Source organism: Schistocerca serialis, chromosome 5, assembly GCF_023864345.2.
Source record: "Schistocerca serialis cubense isolate TAMUIC-IGC-003099 chromosome 5, iqSchSeri2.2, whole genome shotgun sequence".
Lineage (NCBI taxonomy): Eukaryota > Metazoa > Arthropoda > Insecta > Orthoptera > Acrididae > Schistocerca > Schistocerca serialis.
In genome coordinates this window covers 494,706,544-494,727,031 of record NC_064642.1, presented here as the reverse complement: position 1 = coordinate 494,727,031, position 20,488 = coordinate 494,706,544, and the positions used below count along the sequence as shown (strand labels likewise).

Here is a 20,488-nt window from a genome sequence, read left to right as displayed (position 1 = left end):
CACAGAGAGAGAGAGAGAGAGAGAGAGAGAGAGAGAGAGAGAGAGAGAGAGAGAGAGAATGTAAACAAACTTCAAATTTGGCACCGAACACTCTGGTGAACAAATGAACACTGACTGGGCTGGGACACACAACAAACCACAATCACACTGTGTTTTGGTGAAGTGAAAAGTGTTTTTATGACCTTATTTGTGGAAAATACGTGTTATATTTACTTGTGCACTATAACAACTCGCCATGATGCTGAGAATAAAAGGGCTTGCCACACGAAAATGTAAGTAAAAATGAATCTAGGCACGAAATATCGTGACAAACTAAATTACATTCTAGACGATAGGTTAACTCTCAGAAAAATCTCTCATCAACATCGTTTGGTTGCAAATGACAAGCTATCTGTAGTAAATAATCCAGAAAAATCATGTACACCAAGTGTAAAGGTATTAACAAAAGACATGAACTATTGTTTGAACTAAACATCCACATAATTTTGTGATCATTTAATAGAAATGTTCACATTACAGAATAAATAAAATGGAAACCCACTGATGATGGCATAGTGGTGCTGAAACATGTTTGGGTACTGAGAAGAAACAGTGTTTTGCATAACAGGCGGACCTCACATCCTACAATTTTAACTGCAAACACGGTCAACATAAGGATCTACAAATCCTAATGATGAATACCTTACTCTTCTGTTAGTTCCAGTGAAACTGCTTTCAAAACAATGTTATTGAAACCTCTTTTAACCTAGTTTACTTTCAAGGAATGTGAAAGAACAAATTATCAAATTAAAATATAAGAGATGGTAGCTCTTCCTTTTCAAGCAGGTTATGGTGAATTGCTAAAAGAATAAATAGTAGAAATCTGCAGTTAATTATTTTGGTGGGTATGCAGGTAATATACCAATCTCTATTCTAGTGTGTTTTCATAATGAACTTCTAAATGTGTTAGTCTCTCTCTCTCTCTCTCTCTCTCTCTCTCTCTCTCGTGTGTGTGTGTGTGTGTGTGTGTGTGTGTGTGTGTGTGTGTGTGTGTGTGTGTTTCTTTCACTTATAGGACTTTTATTTGGTGCTCGATTGACATGGGTAACACGTATGTCAGCTTAAAGAGAAGTGCCAGTTGAAACTTAACACACTCCACTGCCGAGTCACATGTAGGGTAGGGACCTCACCACCCTCTTGTGTCTGTGCATAACAATAGTGTTACCCTATGTGGGATGTGGGTGTCTGATCTATGGATCAGCTGCCCCTTGAGCTTTGCAGTTACTGGATCCAGTTCACCACTACAGTATATAGCTTGTGTCCAGACTTTATGAATGAGCCCTGTGGACTACCTCTTTGTAGAGGGTGGGGTTCTTCCCCTATGAATTGGACGTTGTCAATTACTGCTAAATTATGCAATATGTATATGCAATTACCCAGTGAAATCATTATATCCTTTTCACTGACTGAATCTTTACCTCCGTTATGGATGACCCGGTTTCAGTGTTCTAGTAGCATGGACCCTATGTCAACCCTAGACCTTGCTGTCAGTGGGGTGGCTTGTGTGCTTTGGTGATACAAAAGGCCATACCGCAGGTACAACCACAATGGAGGGGTATCTGTTGAGAGGCCAGATGTGTGGTTCCTGGAGACGGGCAGCAGTCTGCATGATTGACTGATCTGGCCTTGTTACATCAACCAAAAAGGCCCTGCTGCACTGGTATTGTGATGTAGTGGGAATTAGTGAAGTTTGGTGGCAGAAGGAACAGGACTTCTGGTCAGGTGAGTACAGGATTATAAATACAAAGTCAAATAGTAGTAAAAGCAGGAGTGGATTTAATAATGAATAAGGAAATAGGAATATAGATAAGCTACTATGAACAGCATAGTGAAGACATTATCTTAGGCAAGATAGACATGAAGCTCATACCTACTACAATAGTACAAGTTTACATACCATCTATGATGAAGAGAGAGAAGAAATTTATGATGAAATAAAAGAAATTATTCAGATAGTCAAACGAGGCAAAAATTTAAGTGTGACGAGGGACTGGGATTCAGTAGTAGGAGAAGGAAAAATTGTAAGTGAATACGGACAGGGAGAAAGGGTGAAAGAAGAAACCGCTTGGTAGAATTTTGCAAAGAGCATAATTTAATCATCACTAACACTTGGTTTAAGAATCATAAAAAGTCATATATGTGGAAGAGACCTGGAGACATAAGAAGGTATTCAGATTGATCATATAATGGTTAGACAGAGGTTTAGGGACCAGACTTTAAATTGCAAGACATTTCCAGGAGCAGATGGTGACTCTGGCCACAATTTATTGGTTATGTACTACAGATTAAAACAAATAATTGGAAAAATATAGGAAGTTAAGGAGGTGGGACCTGGATAAGTTGAAAGAACCAGGGGTTGTTGGAAAGAACGAGGGGTTGTTGAGAGTTTGAGGGAACATTAGGCAATGGGTGACTAGAGCAGGGGAAGGAATACAGAACAACATGAATTGGAAGTTTTCAGGGATCAAAAAGTGAATGAATGTAGCAGGGTATCAGATAGGTAAAGAGGCAGGATCTAGTAGAATTCCTTGAATATCGCAAGAGATGTTGAATGTAATTGATGAAAGGAGAAAATTTAAAAATGCAGCCAATGGAACAAGTGAAAGGGAATAAAAAATAAGATTGACAAGAGGTGCAAAATTGTTAATCAGGAACGGCTAGAGGACAAATGTAAGGATTAGAATCATGTTTCACTATGGGAAAGATGGATACCACCTACAGGAAAATTAAAGAGGCCTTTGGGAAAAAGGGAAGCAGCTGTCTGAATATCAGTAGCTCAAGCAAAGAAGGGAGAGCTGAAAGGTGGAAGGACTATATAGACTGCCTTTACAAAGAGTTGACTTGAAAGCAATAATATAGAAAGTGAAGTGGACATAGATGAAAATGAGATGGGAGGTATGATATTGCAAAAAGTATTTGACAAAGCTCGGAAAGACCTAAATTGTAACAAGGCCCTGGGGTATACGTATTGCATCAGAACTACTGAGAGCCTTGGGAGAGCCATCCATGACAAAACTGTTCCACCTCATGTGCAAGATTTATGAGACAGGTGAAATACTGATTTCAAGAATAATGTAGTAATTCCAATTTCAAAGAAAGCAGTTGCTGACAGATGTGAAAATTATTGAACTGTCAGTTTAATAAGTCATGGGTGCAAAATACTAACACATTATTTACAGAAGAATGCAAAAACTTGTGGAAGCCAACCTTGGGGAAGGTCAGTTTGGATTCTGGAGAAATGTAGGAATACACAAGGCAATACTGACCCTACGTCTTATCTTAGAAGATAGGTTAAGGAAGGGCAAACCTACATTTATAGCATTTTTAGACTTAGAAAAAGCTGTTGATAATCTTGACTGGAATACTCTCTTTGAAATATTGAAGGTAGCAGGTGTAAAATACAGGGAGCTAAGGGCTACATACAACTTGTATGGAAACCAGACGGCAGTGATAAGTGTCGAGGGGCACGAAAGGGCTGCAGTGGTTGAGAAGGGAGTGAGACTGGGTTGTAGCCTATCTCCCATGTTATTCAATATGTACATTGAACAAACAGTAAAGGAAACCAAAGAAGAATTTGGGCTAAGAATTAAAGTTCATGGAGGAGAAATAAAAACTTTGAGGTTTGCTGATGACATTGTAATTCTGTCAGACAGCAAAGACTTGGAAGAGAAGTTGAACGGAATGGACAAGGTCTTAAAAGGAGGATACAAGATGAAATCAACAAAAACAAAACAACAATAATCGAATATGGTTGAATTAAATCAAGTGACACTAATGAAATTGCATTGCGAAATGATACACTTAAAGTAGTACATGAGTTTTGGTTTTTGGACAGTAAAATAAATGATGATGGCTGAAGTCGGGAGGGTATGAATTGTAGACTGGCAATGGCAGGGAAAGCATTTCAGAAGAAGATAAATTTATTAACATCAAATTTAGATTTAAGTGTTAGGAAGTCTTTTCTGAAGGTATTTGTCTGGGGTGTAGCCCTGTATGGAATTGAAATATGCATGATAAACGGTTTAGATGAAAAGAGAATAGAAGCTGTTGAGATGTGGTGCTACAGAAGAATGCTGAAGACTAGATGGGTTGATCACCTAACTAACAAGGAAGTACTGGTAGAATTGTGGAGAAGGAAATTTGTGGCACAACTTGACCAAAAGAAGGGATTGGTTGACGGGGCACATTCTGACACATCAAAGGATCACTGATTTAGTATTTGAGGGAAGTGTGAGGGATAAAAATCATAGAGGTAGACCAAGAGGTGACTGTAGTAAGCAGATTCAGAAAGATGTAGGTTGCAGTAGTTATTTGGAGATGAAGGGACTTGCTCAGGATAGAGCAGCATGGAGAGCTGCATCAAACCAGTCTTTGGACTGAAGACCACAACAACAGCAGCAGCAGTTCTTATGTAGTCTCTTCACTGTCTTCCACTTCCCCCCTGCTGTGGTGCGCAGGGGCACGACAACTATGCTGCACAGGCAAGGAAGGGTGCCGCTTGTGCACATGTCCATGACATTGCTGGACACCTAAGTTACTGGCAAGTCACCAGGGGGGGTACCGGGAGTGAGGAGCCTCACCAGCCATATCCAGAGGCTGCTGTGGTACCGCTTAGTCACACCCCTGCCGGTCATGTGTGTTGATGTTAGCACATCTCTTCTAGAAGTATGGGTATTTAAGCAGACACAGTGATCACAGCGGGCAGTTCCCATCACTGCGAGCTGGCCTCTTCTTGTGCTGGCTGCACTGCAGTCCCTCAACAGCTCTCAGCTATGTGTCAGCGAAGTAAGACAATGACCGGAATTGAAGCTTTGTTTATAGTGCTATCTGTGTAGATTGTTTATTTTCTGCCCGACTCTTGGGCACTAGCCAGAGTCCAGATTGTTAGTATATGTGTCATCCCTCAGGAGGAGTGGATGTTTGTTTCTTACGTAATTTTTGTTTTTTGTTGACCCTCCTCGAAGGAATAAAGAGCCATAGTGAACTCCCGCTAGGGCTAGTCGTTAAGACCCAGTCTAGGAACATAATACCTCCACTGAACCATCTCATCCTGTTACGTTCGTGAACCCACCCGTGGTGCTTATCTCGTCCAAAGATCTGGCTGGATCTTTCCATTACCATAGAGAATGTTAGGCAACTCTGCATTTTGGCGTTTGTTTCTCTCAGTTATTGGCGAATTCCTGGTTCAAAAGCCATCCAAACTGATGAAATTTTAATGAAATCCAGACCTTTAGTTGCTTACAGGTGTTGATAAATATCAACGGGGACAGTTGAAAAATTGTGTGCCCTGACTGGGACTTGAAACCAGGACCACCTGCTTCATGGCAGACTCTTTATCCAACTGAGCCACTGAGGACACAGACGATAGTGTGACTGCAGGGACTTACCCTGGGCATGCTCTTCGTGGGACCCACACTTTCCAACTTTCTGTCCACACACTATATTTGTAGTGCCCCTGCCCATCATACTCGTTACTCGGGGTAGTCAATCTACCGATTCCCGTAAGAATTGGGCAGTGTGAGTGCATCTGCACTGAAGACGATCATTGGCTGATAAGCCTTATTTGTATGAAGCTGATATCTGTACAGATATCATTGGTGATTTTGCAGCTCTCGAAGAATGAAATTATAATGAAATCTAGACCTTAAGCTGATTACAGGCATTGACAAATATCAACAGGGACAGTTGAAAAATGTGTGCGCAGACCGGGACTCGAACTCGAGACCTCCTGCCTACGTGGCAGGTATCTGTCTGAGCCACCGAGGACACAGAGGATAGTGCGACTGCAGGGACTTATCTCTGGCATGCTCCCCGTGAGACCAACACTTTCAAACTTTCTGTCCACACACTCCATTTGTTGTGCTCCTGCCAACTATACTCATTACGGCAGTTTTTGTAATTTCATTCTTCGAGAGCTGCACGATCACCAATGGTATCTGTTCTTTCCGACATGTCTGAAAGAACAGATACCATCTACATATAGATAAAGCTTACTGGCCAGTGATTAAGTGGGGATTCACTCACATTGCCCGAACTCTTACGGAAATCGGTAGATTGACTGCCGTGAGTAATGAGTATGGTGGAGAGGGGCACTATAAATACAGTGTGTGGACAGAAAGTTGGAAAGTGTGGGTGTCACAGGGAGCGTGCCAGAGATAAGTCCCTGCAGTCACACTATTGTTTGTGTCCTCAGTGGCTCAGTCGCATAGTGTCTGCCATGTAAGCAGGAGGTCCAGGTTGGGGCACACATTTTTCAGCTGTCCCAGTTGATATTTATCAATGCCTATAAGCAGCTAAAAGGTCTGGATTTCATTATAATTTTATTCTTTGAGAGCTGCACGATCACCAGTGGTATCTGTACAGATACCAGCTTCATATTCATATCTATACTGATAGCTCAAAGGTCGACAATCACAGGAATTATGCCTTCACACATTCTGGGGGCTACGAACTACTCAAAAGTATTTGTGTGTTGCCATTATCCAAGACCACATCTACACACACACACACACACACACACACACACACACACACAAATATTCTATTCTTTAGTGACTCTCTAAGCAGGCTGTAAGGCAATGCTATCCTTTGAACCCATTGGTTCTGATGATTCACAATCTTCTTTGTAGCCTCTGTTATGTTGGGAACCCTGTTGTATTCATGTAGACTCCAAGATCCCTTAACAAAGAAAGCTACCGAAATGGAAACCCTGGAGATGAGGATGCAGGGACACAGCTTGCGGTCAACATTACAACTTCAGCTTTTGGAGACTTGAAACAAGGAATGGCTCTCTGTGGTCACTACAAACAAGCTATGAACCACAAAGGCAGTCCTTTCTTTTCTTTTCCTGCAAACGTTTGGTCTTCAACTATTAAAGAGAGAATTGGACTGATGAACTTGATGTTTAGTCCCTTTCATTCCCCTTAAAAATTCATTCACTGTAGCATGTTCACTGGTAAATGAATGGTCGTACGTCAAGTCATTGTACCAGTTGAAACAACTGCATGATTAAAAAGATACAAGTCTTTACGTTTGTTGCTTGCTTGCTCATTTAGATTTATGCCTAAAATATACATCTTTGTTAAAAGTAAGTGGTGATTTGAGAAAACCTTCCAAAAGTGCCATCTTTTTTGCAGAAAGTGTGGAAGTAGATAGTTGCTGTGATACAGATAAACAGAAATGTGAATTTAATTTTATATATCAATATCTGTAGGAGAAGCTGCAGGATTATGTAGCAGCTCACACATTGCAGGCATTGCATTCAACTTGTAAAAACCAACAAAAATTCACTTAAAATGAGATATTTCCCTAAATGTGTCGTGTGGAAGATGAATTAAATAGTAATAATGCCACCAACACCAACAAAGTTTTGAATTGAAAATAAATCAATCATCACATTCTTTTCTGTAACAAATTGTATGTCTGTGAAAGTGTTATCATTATTGCCAGTAAACGGAAAACTTAACATTTAACTGAAGCCATCAGTTATTTGCATATTGAAGACAGTCATAATTTAAACCCTTTTATTTAATTGTACAGATAAAAAAATCTACTCACCAAGTGGTGGCAGAACACACACATAAAAGACGGTCTTAATTGGCGAGCTTTCGGAGCCTGTGGCTCCTCCTTCAGGCAGAAGGGATGAAGGGAAGGAAGAGGGGTGAAAGAAAGGGACTGGAGAGGTCTAGGAAAAGGGGTACATTTTGGGAAAGTCACCAAAAACTGCTGGCCAGGGGAGACTTACCATACGGTAAGTCCGACTCTTTGGCAGTAGCCAGAGTCCAGATTGTTAGCGTATGTGTCATCCTGCAGGAGGAGTGGAAGTTAGTTTCTGTGTAATTTTTGTTCTTGGTTTACCCTCCTCAAAGGAATAAAGAGCCATTGTAAACTACTACCAGACCTAGTCGTTCAGACCCACTCTAGGAACATAATAATACCTCCAATGAACCCTCTTGTCATGTTACCTTCATGAACCCACCCATGGTGCATATCTTGTCCAAAGATCTGGTTGGATCTCTTCATTGCCATAGCTAATGTTAGGCACCTCTGCATTTTGGCGTTTGTTTCTCTCAGTTATTGGCGAATTCCTGGTTCAAAAGCCATTTATACTGATGGCTTAAAGGTTGAAAATCACATGAATCATGCCTTCACACATTCTCCCCTGACCTACGGCTCTAGGTGACTTTCCCGACATCTACCTCTTTTCCTAGACCTCTCCAGTCCTTTTCCTTCACTGCTCTTCCTTCTCCTTCAACCCTTCTGCCTGAAGAAGGGGCCACTCGCTCCGAAAGCTTGCCAATTACAGTTGTCTTTTATGTGTGCGTTCTGTCACTGCTTGGTGAGTAAATTTTTTTATCTATCCAATTAATAAATTTGTCAACAATTGATTGTTTTCATTGTTATAATTTAAACCCTGTCACAGAGCAATGAAATTTTGATATGAAACTGCCTTCTTTGAGTGGTATATTGAAAAATAGAAGTTATCCAGAACATTAAATATTTTTTCCTAGTACCTCTTGTCACATTAATCATATGCCATAAGTTGGGTGGAACAGTTTATTCATAAATACTATTTCTTCTTCTGTTGGATGTTTGCTTACAAATCAAAACAATGTTTTGTGGTTTTGAAGGATATTTAAAAGTATAATCCTGCCAGTTAAAGTGAGGCTATAGATTAATTTTGAGCACATTACATGCTTATTATTAGTGTTTATATATCATGGTAAATGTTGCTACATTTCTGTGTTTGGGTCAATTCTTCAATGTAGATGAAAGTAATATCCACATAAGGCAACCTTCGTTTAAAGAAGAGGTATTTAGGTACACAGGCTTGTAAATTTTTTTAGCAGTAAATGCCTAAAATAGGTTTTTATAAAGCGTTAGAGAATTTTCAAGGCCAAAGGGAAAATACCACATTGCACTCTTGGTAAAATCCCAGTTGGAGGTGATTTCCAGCTGCCTTCATGTGTTGTCAGACTGTCTTCTTTCACCTAACATTGTTTAGGTGTTACTGATTTAACTTTAGTGACTAACTGAAAACAGTTAATCTCATGGCCTTGAACTAGTTTTTTTTCCATCAGTTCTTGGTTCTGTTCTTCTGCTGTTTCTTGCCTTGTCAATGTATGGCCATTGTTCATCAGTATTCAGATTCAGGTAGTAAGTTGAAAATTACCAGATCTTTTAAACTGTCCTTTTTTTGGGAGGGGGGGGGGGGAGGGAGAGACAAAATGTCACTCACTCCAGGCTGCCTCTGTCCACTGTGTGACAAAACCACCCCCAGGGGGCTCGCCACTCATTGGTGGGTTGATGCTTGGCTACCAAGGGGCTTCAGCCTTTGCAGCATCTTTTCTCTTCCATGCTGCATGTCTATCCTCTTGTTATTCTTTTTCCCCCTCCCCTGGGGAACATGTCTGTGATGTTTTTGGGAACGTGTTCTGCATTTTCAGTAAAAGACATCAGAACAGCCTCTCCACTGTTTTTAGTTCCTTTTTTCTTTCTTCGTTCCCTTTCTTCTATTCTTCCTCCACTTCAGTGTTTGAGGTTCCTCTGTTTCTTCTTCCCCCCTGTGTGCTCCTGAAGGCTGAAGGCTGGCCCACACGTCTGATGTGTAAAAGGTGATGGCTAATGTGTAATTCTCAGCCCCTGGTCAACAGTTAAGGTTTGCATGTACGCAATGGTACAGGCCAGCCTTTCCAAATTGCCAATTGGTCTCTCTGTCCCGAGTATGGGAGGTGTGACCTGAGGTGTGAACAATCACATAAGGCGGGTGCACCCCCTCTGAGGGGGTGGGGGGGGGGTTGGGGGGGGGCATTAGAAGGAGTGCATCTTTGGCAGCACTAGCAAACTTAAACAGAATGAACCTCAAGATTCATGGACATCTCAGCTGCACCACGGTTCCTCGTGGTTTCACGTACTGACGACGGTCAGTCCTTTGCTGTGATCAATCTGGAAAAAGTGCCTTACCTGGTCGCTCACAAGTTGTTGGCTAGTTAAAAACTCCATGTTCTAGCATCTGGCACTTACAGTACTGTTATTGCCACATCTTGCTCCACAGAGGACATGGCCACGGTCACAAATTCAGCATCGCACTTGTAAAATTGCCCAGTGTCACAGTAACATCCCCATCTCCTCCTTCAGCTTTGCAACAAACCACCAAACTTTTGCCTATTAGGACAAGTAGCCTGCTACACACCTGACATGCTGGAAAGGACAGAAGGAATACTCCTGCTAAGACTTCTTACATCCCGCCAGCCAACAAACATCAGATTCTTCCTCTGCCAACCAGAAAGGTTCCAATAAATCAAACAAAGGCAAGCGGTCTTCTCCTTAACCGACTCAGAGATCCTCTTCAACAGTATTACCATGTGATACCCTCACCAGGCCGACCACAGTGTTACCGGTGCGAACTGCCAACTTTTTTTGCCCTGGACTCCACAGACAGACAGATAGAGGGAGAATGCCAATGCCTCTATAGATCCCATGGAGCAGGATCCTCCAGCCTGTGCACCATGTAGCTGTGAGTCATCAAAGGCTGTCACCCGGCAGCCCCTTCATTTTTCTCTTCTCTCCTCTCCTTTCCTCATCATGACTCTCCTCCAATAGAATGTTCATGGTCTTAGAGCCAGCAAGGAGGAATTGCTCTTGGAATCACAGCGTCCACTTTTTCTCTGTCTCTAGGAAACAAAATTGCATCCTCATGGCCACTTCGAGCTCTTATATTTCTTTCCTGTCCGATTCAACCTCCCCCACTCTCCCTCCCCCCCTCCTTGAGGATGACATTCCATCCCATGGGGAAACATTCCATCCCATGGGGGAGTCATGCTGCTCATCCGGGATGACATTCATAGTCTACCCATCTCTCTTACTACCTGACTTCAAGCTGTTGCAGTCCACATTTTCCTACCTCACTTCACCTTATCCCTCTGTACCTTTTATATCCCTCCATCATTCGGTGTCACTGGGGTAGACTTCCTCCAGCTTATTGGGCAATTCCCTCACCCCTTTCTGCTGCTTGGTGACTTTAATGTGCACCATCCCTTTTGGTACTCCCACAGAACCTGTCAGAGAGATGCCCTCTTGGATGATCTTCACAGTCAACTGGACCTCATCTGCCTTAACACTAGTGCACCCACGTTCCTTTCAGACACGATGCACATCTATTTCCATTTGGACCTCTCCTTCTGTACTGCCCAGCTTGTCCATCATCTCAAGTGGGCTGTTCTCTCTGACCACATACTCTAGTGACCATTTCCCTACCCCACCTCCGTGCACAACCAAATGAGTGTAAGGCCGACCGGAGGCTTTATTCATCCCTGGCAACCTTTGACAAACATTCACCTAGTTGTGATGACAAGGTAGAATATCTTACAAATGTTCCATTCCTCACATTTCTCTTTTATTGCACTGTGTCCCGGTTCGTTGGTGGTCCGAGACACGCCGCAGCGCAACTCGCGCAAGGAGACGTGCTCTCCGCATTTTTAACTGTTGTCCTACGATGGCAAACTGCATTCATTACAAACAGTTGTGCATGCACTTTCATCGCATTCTTCGAGATAGCAAAAAAAGCTACCTGGCTTTCATTTACTAGTCCTTTTAACAGTTACACTCCCTCTTCTGTTGTGTGGGCACACATTCAGTGGCTCTTTGGGACCAATTTCCGGCCTGACCTTAGCAGATGATGTCATAGTGGACCCTGTTGCTATCTCAACGCTTTGGGCTGCTTTTCTGCAGAGATTTTGAGCCCCACCCACTATCACCCTGCCTACCTCCATCAGAAACAAGTGGAGGAGGCCCGAGTGATACCCTTCTCTTCTCAGAATTGTGAGTGTTACAATACCGCTAGATCATGCTCTCACTTCATCTCGGTTCTCCACCTAAGCGCCTGATTATGTTCATATTCAGATGTTGCAGAACCTTACTCTTGCGGAAAAGGACTTTGTCCTTCATACATACAATGGCTTCTGGGCAGAGGGCATGTTTCACAGATGCTGGCTTTTGAAGCCTCTGTCATACCCATACCTAAACTCAGAAAGGACAAACACTTTCCATCTAGTTATCACCCATTTCTCTCACCAGCTGTATTTGCAAGGTGATGGAACATACAATTCATGCCTGGCTGGTATGGTGGCTCGAGTCTCGCAATTTACTAACCTCTGCCCACTGTGGATTTAGAGCGCACTGTTGTGCAGTTGATCATCTCGTTGCTTTGTCAACCCGTGTCATGAATGATTTTCTGCGGGAATTCCAGACTGTAGCCGTGTTTTCTGATTTGCAGAAAATGTGCGACACCTGCTGTAGGACTGGTATCCTCTGTACTCTCTACACATGGGGATTCCTTGGCCACATGCCCCGTTTTCCTTCAGGAATTTATAAAGACCGATTTTTCAAGGCACATGTGTGCTCTGCCTTCAGGAAAATAGTGTGCCACAGGGTTCCAGCTTTTTCATTGACAATTTGGCAGTCTATTACAATTGTTCACGGACTTGTCTCCTTGAGCAGCATCTTCAGCATTGTCTCGATTGTATTTATTCATGGAGCATCATCAATGGTTTTCGCTTTTCCCCTGACAAAACCAATTGTATGAATTTCTGGTGGCGCATTTTGTTTCTTCCACTGTTTTTTACTTCTTGGGCCTATTGCTCTTCCATTCATTGAGACTATGAAATTCCTGAAGCTCATGCTCAATAGGAAATTTTCTCGGTCCTCCCACGTGTCTTACTTGGCCACCCACTACACGCGGTCCCTCAATGTCCTACATGTCCTCAGCTGTAATTCCGGGGAACAGATCTGACCACCCTCCTCTGTTTGTACCAGCCCCTTTTCCATTCAAAAAAATACTATGGGTGTCTAGTTTATGCATCTGCACATCCATCCCTCTTACACCATCTCAATACTAGCCACCATCATGGCATCTGTTTGGCCACTGGCACCTTTTACACTAGCCCAGTTGATTGTCTGTATGCAGAAAATGTTGAACTACCACTGTCATACCGCTGTAACTTCCTCCTTAGCATATACGCATCCCATTTGTCAGCCACTATACCTCCTTCTTCGATGATGCCTTTGATCACCTGTATGGGGCATATCCCTCTTCTCTGCTACCTCCTGGAGTTTGCTTTCAGCTATTACTCTGGCAGCTTAACTTCATGCTACCTGCCACTTTTCCAGTGGGTGTGAACTCTTCACTACCTTGGTTTCATATGGCGGCCCGTGTTCATGTTGACCGAGGGAGGTGGCGCAGTAGTTAGACACTGGACTCGCATTCGGGAGGACGACGGTTCAATCCCACATCCGGCCATCCTGATTTAGGTTGTCTGTGATTTCCCTAAATCACTCCAGGCAAATGCCGGGATGGTTCCTCTGAAAGGGCACGGCCGACTTCATTCCCCATCCTTCCCTAATCCGATGAGACCAGTGACCTCGCTGTCTGGTCTCCTTCCCCAAACAACCCAACCCAACCCGTGTCATGTTGACCTTCATTTGCTTCATAAGGATGCTATTCCAATCTCGCTTATTGCCTTCAGTTTCACGACCTTCACTTGGAACTTATTGGTAGTACCTTTGTGTACACTGATGGCTTCTCAGACTGACCATGGTGTCGGGTGTGCCTTCGTCATCGGCACTGACGTTTTTCGGTATTGGCTTCGTGAACACTACTCAGTATGTACGGCAGAGCTCTTTACTCTGTATCAGGCAACACAGGCTTTTCAATTGTGTCATCTGTTCCAACTCTCTCTGTGCCCTTCAGAGCTTCTGTGAGCTGTACACGGTCCATCCTTTAGCGGAACGGGTCCAAGAGAGCTGTCACGTACTCATTCTTGACGGAGCCACTGTGATGCTTATGTGGATCCCTGGTCACTTTGGTCTCATGGGAAACAAGGCTGCTGAGCTGCTGCCAAGGCTGCAGTCCTAGTACCTCGGCCTGCTAGTTCATTCATTCCCTCCGATGATCTCCGTTTTGCTATCTGTCAGCAGGTGGTGTCACTTTGGCATCACCATTAGTCCTCGCTTCCTGGGAAAAAGCTCTGGGGAATTAAACCTCTCCCAGCAGCTTGGACGACCTCCTCTCACTGCGAGGAGATTATTTTCACTAGGTTGCATATTGGGCACTGTCTTTGTAGCCCACATCATTTGTTAAGTGGTGATCCCCCACCACTTTGTACTTCTTGTCCTCAACCTTTGACGGTTTACCATTTCCTGACGGAATGCCCTGTTTTTAACCACTTATGTTCTCATTTAGGTTTGCCATCTGAGTTATCAGCTGTTTTAGCAAACAGTGCATGGGCTTTTTACTTTTCATGGACAATATGATGGACATTTAATCTTTAGCTCAGGACCTCCATTTTTTTATGGTGTATTTTATGGACCTCTCTCTAACTCCCTGCTTTTAGCTGTCTTTCCTTCCATCAATTGGGCCCCCCAGGGGTCCACAACTCTTTTGTGGATACGTGCGTGGCGAGCACAGGGCCCCGAGCTATTGCAGCCTTCTTTCTCTCCAGGGCTGCATTTCCTTCCCCTTCCCCTCCTTTCCCCTCCTTGCTCCTTTCCCCTCGCCCTCTCCTCTCCCTCTCTTGGTGTCCTTGCTTATGTTGGCCCCCGCTATCCTCCTGGTTCTGTTGGTTCTACAATTTGGCTTTGTTGCGTAATCACCTCTTCCTTTTGGCATTCCCTGGTCCCCCTCTGGAGTTTGACCTCCATTCCTAAATTTCTCCTCCATAGTGTGAGCCGTTTGGGGAAGAGCACCTTACCTAGTGTCTCCGATGTGTGCCCTCCTAGTACATTCCACCTCTTTTTTTTTTTTTTTTTTTTCCACATCATTGTCTGATGCTAGGGTGCATAGCCAGCACGGTAGCCAGCCCATGTGGTTGGGTCGCTATGTACCCTTTTGGTTGAGCCCCCTGAACACACAGGGATCACACTTCTGATACCTGAGCTGTGACCTCCTCATGCATGCCTTGGAGTGGTTGCTCGTCATCCTGGAGCATCGGAACTCCCGGCAATGGCCGCCATTCCAGACGGCCCTTGCTGTGGCTGGGTGGCGCCTGTGAGGAGAGCCCCTGATCGGAGTAGGTGGTATCAGGGCGGACGCTATGCAAATGAAACGCATACGGGTCCAGATCTCTGGCCATTCTTCTGCGGCCGTCTCTCTGCGTGGAACTGTTTTTCTCGAGTGCTGCTTCTCTTGCCCCTTCAGTCTTCCCTTCCATGGCTACCCCCTGGGAAGAGGGTCAGGCCCGTCGGCTAGGGGCGAAACCTTTCCCCGGTTATCTAGTTTGCACCAGAACTGATGGGGATACTTTCACCAATACCAAACCTTTATTCTTTGTGGAACACATTGAAGACAAGTTTGGCGAAGTGGACTCCCTGAGCAAGATGCGGTCGGGGGTTCGTTGCTGATCAGAACTGCTTCAGCTGCCCAATCTGTGGCCCTTCATGCCTGTACCCATCTTGGCACAATTCTTGTGTCCATTACCCCCCACCACATCTCTAAATATGGTTCAAGATGTGATTTTTCACAGGGACCACATCCTTCAAACTGATGAGGAACTTCGGGACAATCTCAGACGGTGGGGTGTTCACTTTGTTTGGCGTGTTCAGAAGGGTCCTAAGGACAATCGCATTGATACTGGTGCCTTTATCCTGGCCTTTGAAGGGGATACCCTCCCTGAGAAAGTTAAGATCATGGTCTATCAATGTGATGTGAAGCTGTACATCCCATCTCCTATGAGGTGTTTTAAGTGCTTGCATTTTGGACACGTCTTCCCGCTGTTCACAGGCCCCTCTCTGTTGTAACTGTGGACGTCCACTCCATGAGGGGAGTCCCTGTGTTCCCCCTCCTGTGTGTGTAAATTGTCATGGCAGTCATTCTTCACATTCACCAGATTGCCCAGTATATAAGAAGGGAAAGAAGATACAGGAGTATAAGTCCCTTGATTGTTTAACCTACACAGAGGCCCGTAATAAGTATACACGTCTTCACCCTGTGTCCATGACATCTAGTTACACTTTGGTTACATCTTCACCCCTTCCTTACCCCCATCCCAAACCCCTCTCCTCCCCCACTCCCCTGCGGCTCCCACACCTTCTCCTCTGGGCACTGCTCCCCCTCCCCAGCCGGAGAAGTGTCCCACTCCTTCGGCATCTGCCGGTCAAGGGCGCCTCTCCCAGGATGCCCCTTCCCGGCACCTTCCAGGCCAAAGGTCTGCTGCCACGCGACGACCGCGAGAGCCGCGGTCTGTCGGCCCTCAGGTCGCCCGGTCTCTCTCTGTTCCCGATCTTGCTGCAGCTGGCTCCTTTATGCCACACAGCCCTCCTGATCTCAGCCTGAGAAGAAGAAGAAACATAAGTCCTGGGACAAAGAGCCTCTGGTGTCACCAGAGGTCTCATCCCCGGCTTCACAACCGGATTCTGACCTGTTGTTCATGGATGTCGCCCCCTCCTTGTCCGTGACGGGTGAGGACCCGGCGGTATGACTGGCTGTAGCGTGTTCAGCCCCCATTTAAATCATCGTTCTGTGGTTCTCCAATGGAATTGTAATGGATACTATCGTCACCTTCCGGAACTGAAATCCCTTCTTTCGTCTTACTCTGCAGCTTGTGTGGTTCTACAGGAATCTCATTTTACTGATGCTCACTCACCAACCCTCCGTGGGTTCTGTCGAAATCGGGTCGGACCCCTGCGGGCTTCTGGTGGCGTTTGTACGTTGGTCCGTACAGACATTGCTAGCACGTGGATTGCTATTCAAACTACATTGGAAGCGGTTGCTGTTAGGGTCCACCTGGACTCTGAGGTCACGGTTTGCAATCTTTACCTCCCTCCTGACAGGACTCTTACACCTGCTGCCTTAACTGCCCTTCTTCAGCAACTTCCTCCTCCCTTCCTCCTCCTTGGGGATTTTAATGCTCATCACCCCTTGTGGGGCAGTGCCTTTCCATCTAGACGAGGTCTTCTCATACACCAGTTTATTGCAGACCACGACTTGTGCCTTCTTAATGATGGCTCCCCTACTCATTTCAGTGCCGGTTATGGTATCTTTTCTGCCATTGATCTTTCTCTTTCTTCTCCCTCTCTCCTCCCTTCATTACACTGGTCGGCACATGACTACCTTTGTGCTAGTGACCGTTTCCCGTTGATTCTCTCTCTCCCTTCCCGCTCCCCGATGGACAGGTTACCTCGTTGGTCTTTCCAACGTGCCGATTGGCCTCTATACACCGCGCAGGTCGTGTTTTCTCCTTCTTTGTCAGGTTGTATTGATGACGTCTTACGTGATGTGCCTGACGCGATTGTTTGCGCTGCTAGCCTGGCTGTCCCGCACTCATCTGGACCATTTCGTCGCCGGCAAGTCCCATGGTGGAGTACGGCCATTGCCATTGCCATCCGTGATCGCCGTCGAGCTTTGCAACATTTTAAGAGGCACCCATCCATAGCCAGCCTTACTACCTTCAAACGCCTCCACGCTAAAGCCCGTTATTTAATCAAACAGAGCAAGCGGATATGTTGGGAACGATTTGTTTCTTCCCTCGGTTCTACTGTCCCTCTGTCATGGGTATGGGCTACACTTTGCTCTCTCCAAGGTTGCCATCGGCAGTCCACCCTCCCAGGCCTTCACCTCCCAGATGGCCTTTGTACGGACCCATTAGTTCTTGCAGAACATCTTGCGACCCATTTTGCAGTGGCATTAGCATCAGCCTCCGATCCAGCTGCTTTCCTTCACCAGAAACAGCAGGCTGAAGCTTCCACCTTATGTTTTACCCCTTGTGAGTCAGAATCTTACAATGAACCTTTTACTGAATGGGAATTTCTTTCTGCTCTATCTTCTTCTCATGATACAGCACCTGGCCCAGATTCCATTCATAACCAACTGCTTCAACATCTCAGTGCTCCACAACGGCAACATCTTCTTCGGGTGTTTAACCGTATCTGGCTCCAGGGTGGCTTCCCTTCTCAGTGGAGGGATAGCATTGTGGTTCCTGTCCTTAAGCCTGGTAAGAACCCCCTATCTGTTGACAGCTATTGGCCAATTAGTCTGACCGAAGTTGTTTGTAAATTACTTGAACAAATGGTAGCCTGTCGGCTCAATTGGGTCCTCGAATCTCGGGATCTATTGTCCCCTTACCAATGTGTCTTCCGAGAGTGACGGTCTCCAATCGATCATTTACTTCGCTTGGAATCTGCAGTTCGGCAGGCTTTTTCCAAGCGCCGCCATTTGGTTGCAGTGTTTTTTGACCTTCGCAAGGCCTATGACACAGCCTGGCGCCATCACATCTTGCTTACCCTTCATCAGTGGGGTCTTCGGGGCCCACTCCCGATTTTTATCCGCCAGTTCCTGTTCCATCGGTCATTCAAGAGTTCAAGTTGGTACTGTTTTTAGTTCTCCACGGACCCAGGAGATGGGTATCCCACAGGGCTCTGTCTTGAGTGTCCTTCTTTTCTTCATTGCTATCGATGGACTTGTGGTCTCTGTCAGTCCTTTGGTCGCCCCTGCCCTGTATGTGGATGATTTCTGCATTTGGGTTAGTTCCTCTTCAATGGCATCTGCAGGGCGGCAGCTCCAGGGAGCTATACGGCGTGCCTCTGCATGGGCACTCTCCCACGGGTCTCAGTCCCCCTTGGTTAGTTCCTTGGCCTCGAATTCGGATGGATCTCCGCCGAGGTCCGAAAGATTCCATCCCCCTGATGGTGTTCTGTTCCTTTTTCCGCCAAATTTTATGGGAGTTTCGGGATGCTGTTGTTTTTTACACTGATGGCTCTAAATCTGCTGATCATGTGGGGTATGCCTTCACGTCCTCTGTTGGAACGGAAAATCATCTGCTGCCACCTACATGTGGGGTGTTTACTGCGGAATTGATGGCAGTTTCCCAGGCCCTTACCTTTATTAAACAGTCCCAACACAACCGCGTTTTGTTATGTACAGACTCAATGAGTGGCCTTCTTGCTATTGACCGCTGTTTTTCGCGCCATCCCTTGGTCTCTGCCATCAATGACCATCTCGCTGTTACTCACCGTGCTGCTTGTTCCATTGACTTCCTTTGGGTCCCTGGCCATGTGGGTATCCTGGGTAATGAGCTCACTGATTGTTTGGCTGGGGGAGCAGTCACTTACCCCCCGTTTTCTGTAACACCTCCTGCAGCGGATTTACGGCTTCACATCAAATCCCACTTTGCACAGTCATGGGCCAACTCTTGGGAGGCTACTCCCCTGTCTAATAAACTTCGTGCGTTTAAGGTGACACCAGGCCCGTGGCGTTCTTGCTTTCGCCTCTCCCGAAAGGACATGACCACACTGTGTTGTCTCCGCATTGGCCATACCAGGCTGACCCGTGGTTTTCTTTTGCAGGATGAGCCATCCACACTTAGTGGTTGTGGAGCCTTCCGGTCAGTAGCCCACATTTTGGTTGAATGCCCCCTTCTTTTGGCTCTGCGTGCTAAGTACAGACTCCTCCACACTTTACCTTTGATGTTGGCTGATGATTCCCGGATGGTCTCTCTGGTTTTCGATTTCCTCTGGGAAAGTGGTTTTTATTCTCAGTTTTAAGGTTTTTAATCTCTCTCTGGTGTTGGGGCAGGGCGGTGGGTGTTTGGGTGTCTCCCACTGTAAGCTGTGTTTGGAGATTTCGGACTCACCTCCCTGCCCGAGATCCTCTTTTCTTCCCCTTTTACTCTGTTTTAACCCTTTTTTTTTAAGGATTGGTTAGTCTCCTTTTCCCATACGTACTTCTACATTCTAGCGGTTGCACCTTTTAAGTCACAGGTGATCTTGCCTATGCTGCTTCAGCATAGTGTTGGGTTCGTTCTCTTGCTGACTTCCCTCATTTTGTTTTTACCGTTGACAACATGACTGCCCTTTTACAGTTTTAGCCGTTTCCCTTTTATTGTTCTGACTTTCCTGAGATGTCACACTGGTGGAATGGACCACATTTGCAACAAGGGACTGATGACCTTGCTGTTTGGTCCCTTAAACCCCACACAACCAACCAACCATCAATTGGGCTTAATGTGTAGTCATTTCTACCTCCTTTTTTGTCTTTGTGTTCTATGGTTCTGGCATGTGTGGGTATGACCCTAATTGTTTTTGCACCCAAAAAGAAAAGAGAGCACACTGTCCAACAAAGCTGGTAATCCTGCTTATAGCGAATATCCAATATTTTGCAGAATCTTATTGGTGCCAAAGGTGCGTGAGAAAGGTTTAAATTTTTCCCATTTTACGAAGTCAGAAATGCAAACTTTTTTATTTTCATACCTCTACTACTGCGGCAAATCATTCAAAGAAGTGTTCAATACAGTGCAGTTTGATACTCGGTTATTTCTGTGGTCACTCTTCTGTCTGCATTGTTTTTAAACTAAGAATACATTAACAATGTTAGTGCTATCGTTTTTGCATATACTTCTTTATATTCATGTGTTGCACGACACAATTTTGATTTCATTATCGTTCATTCTCGCTGGTCTCT

At 45.1% G+C, this 20,488-nt stretch overlaps 1 protein-coding gene across 1 annotated transcript in view; it reads left to right on the top strand.

Annotated features, from left to right (window-relative positions):
• The window catches only part of LOC126481022 (RNA polymerase-associated protein CTR9 homolog), a 108,889-nt gene that overhangs the window by 28,038 nt on the left and 60,363 nt on the right, over nt 1-20,488 (top strand). The window lies entirely within an intron of this gene.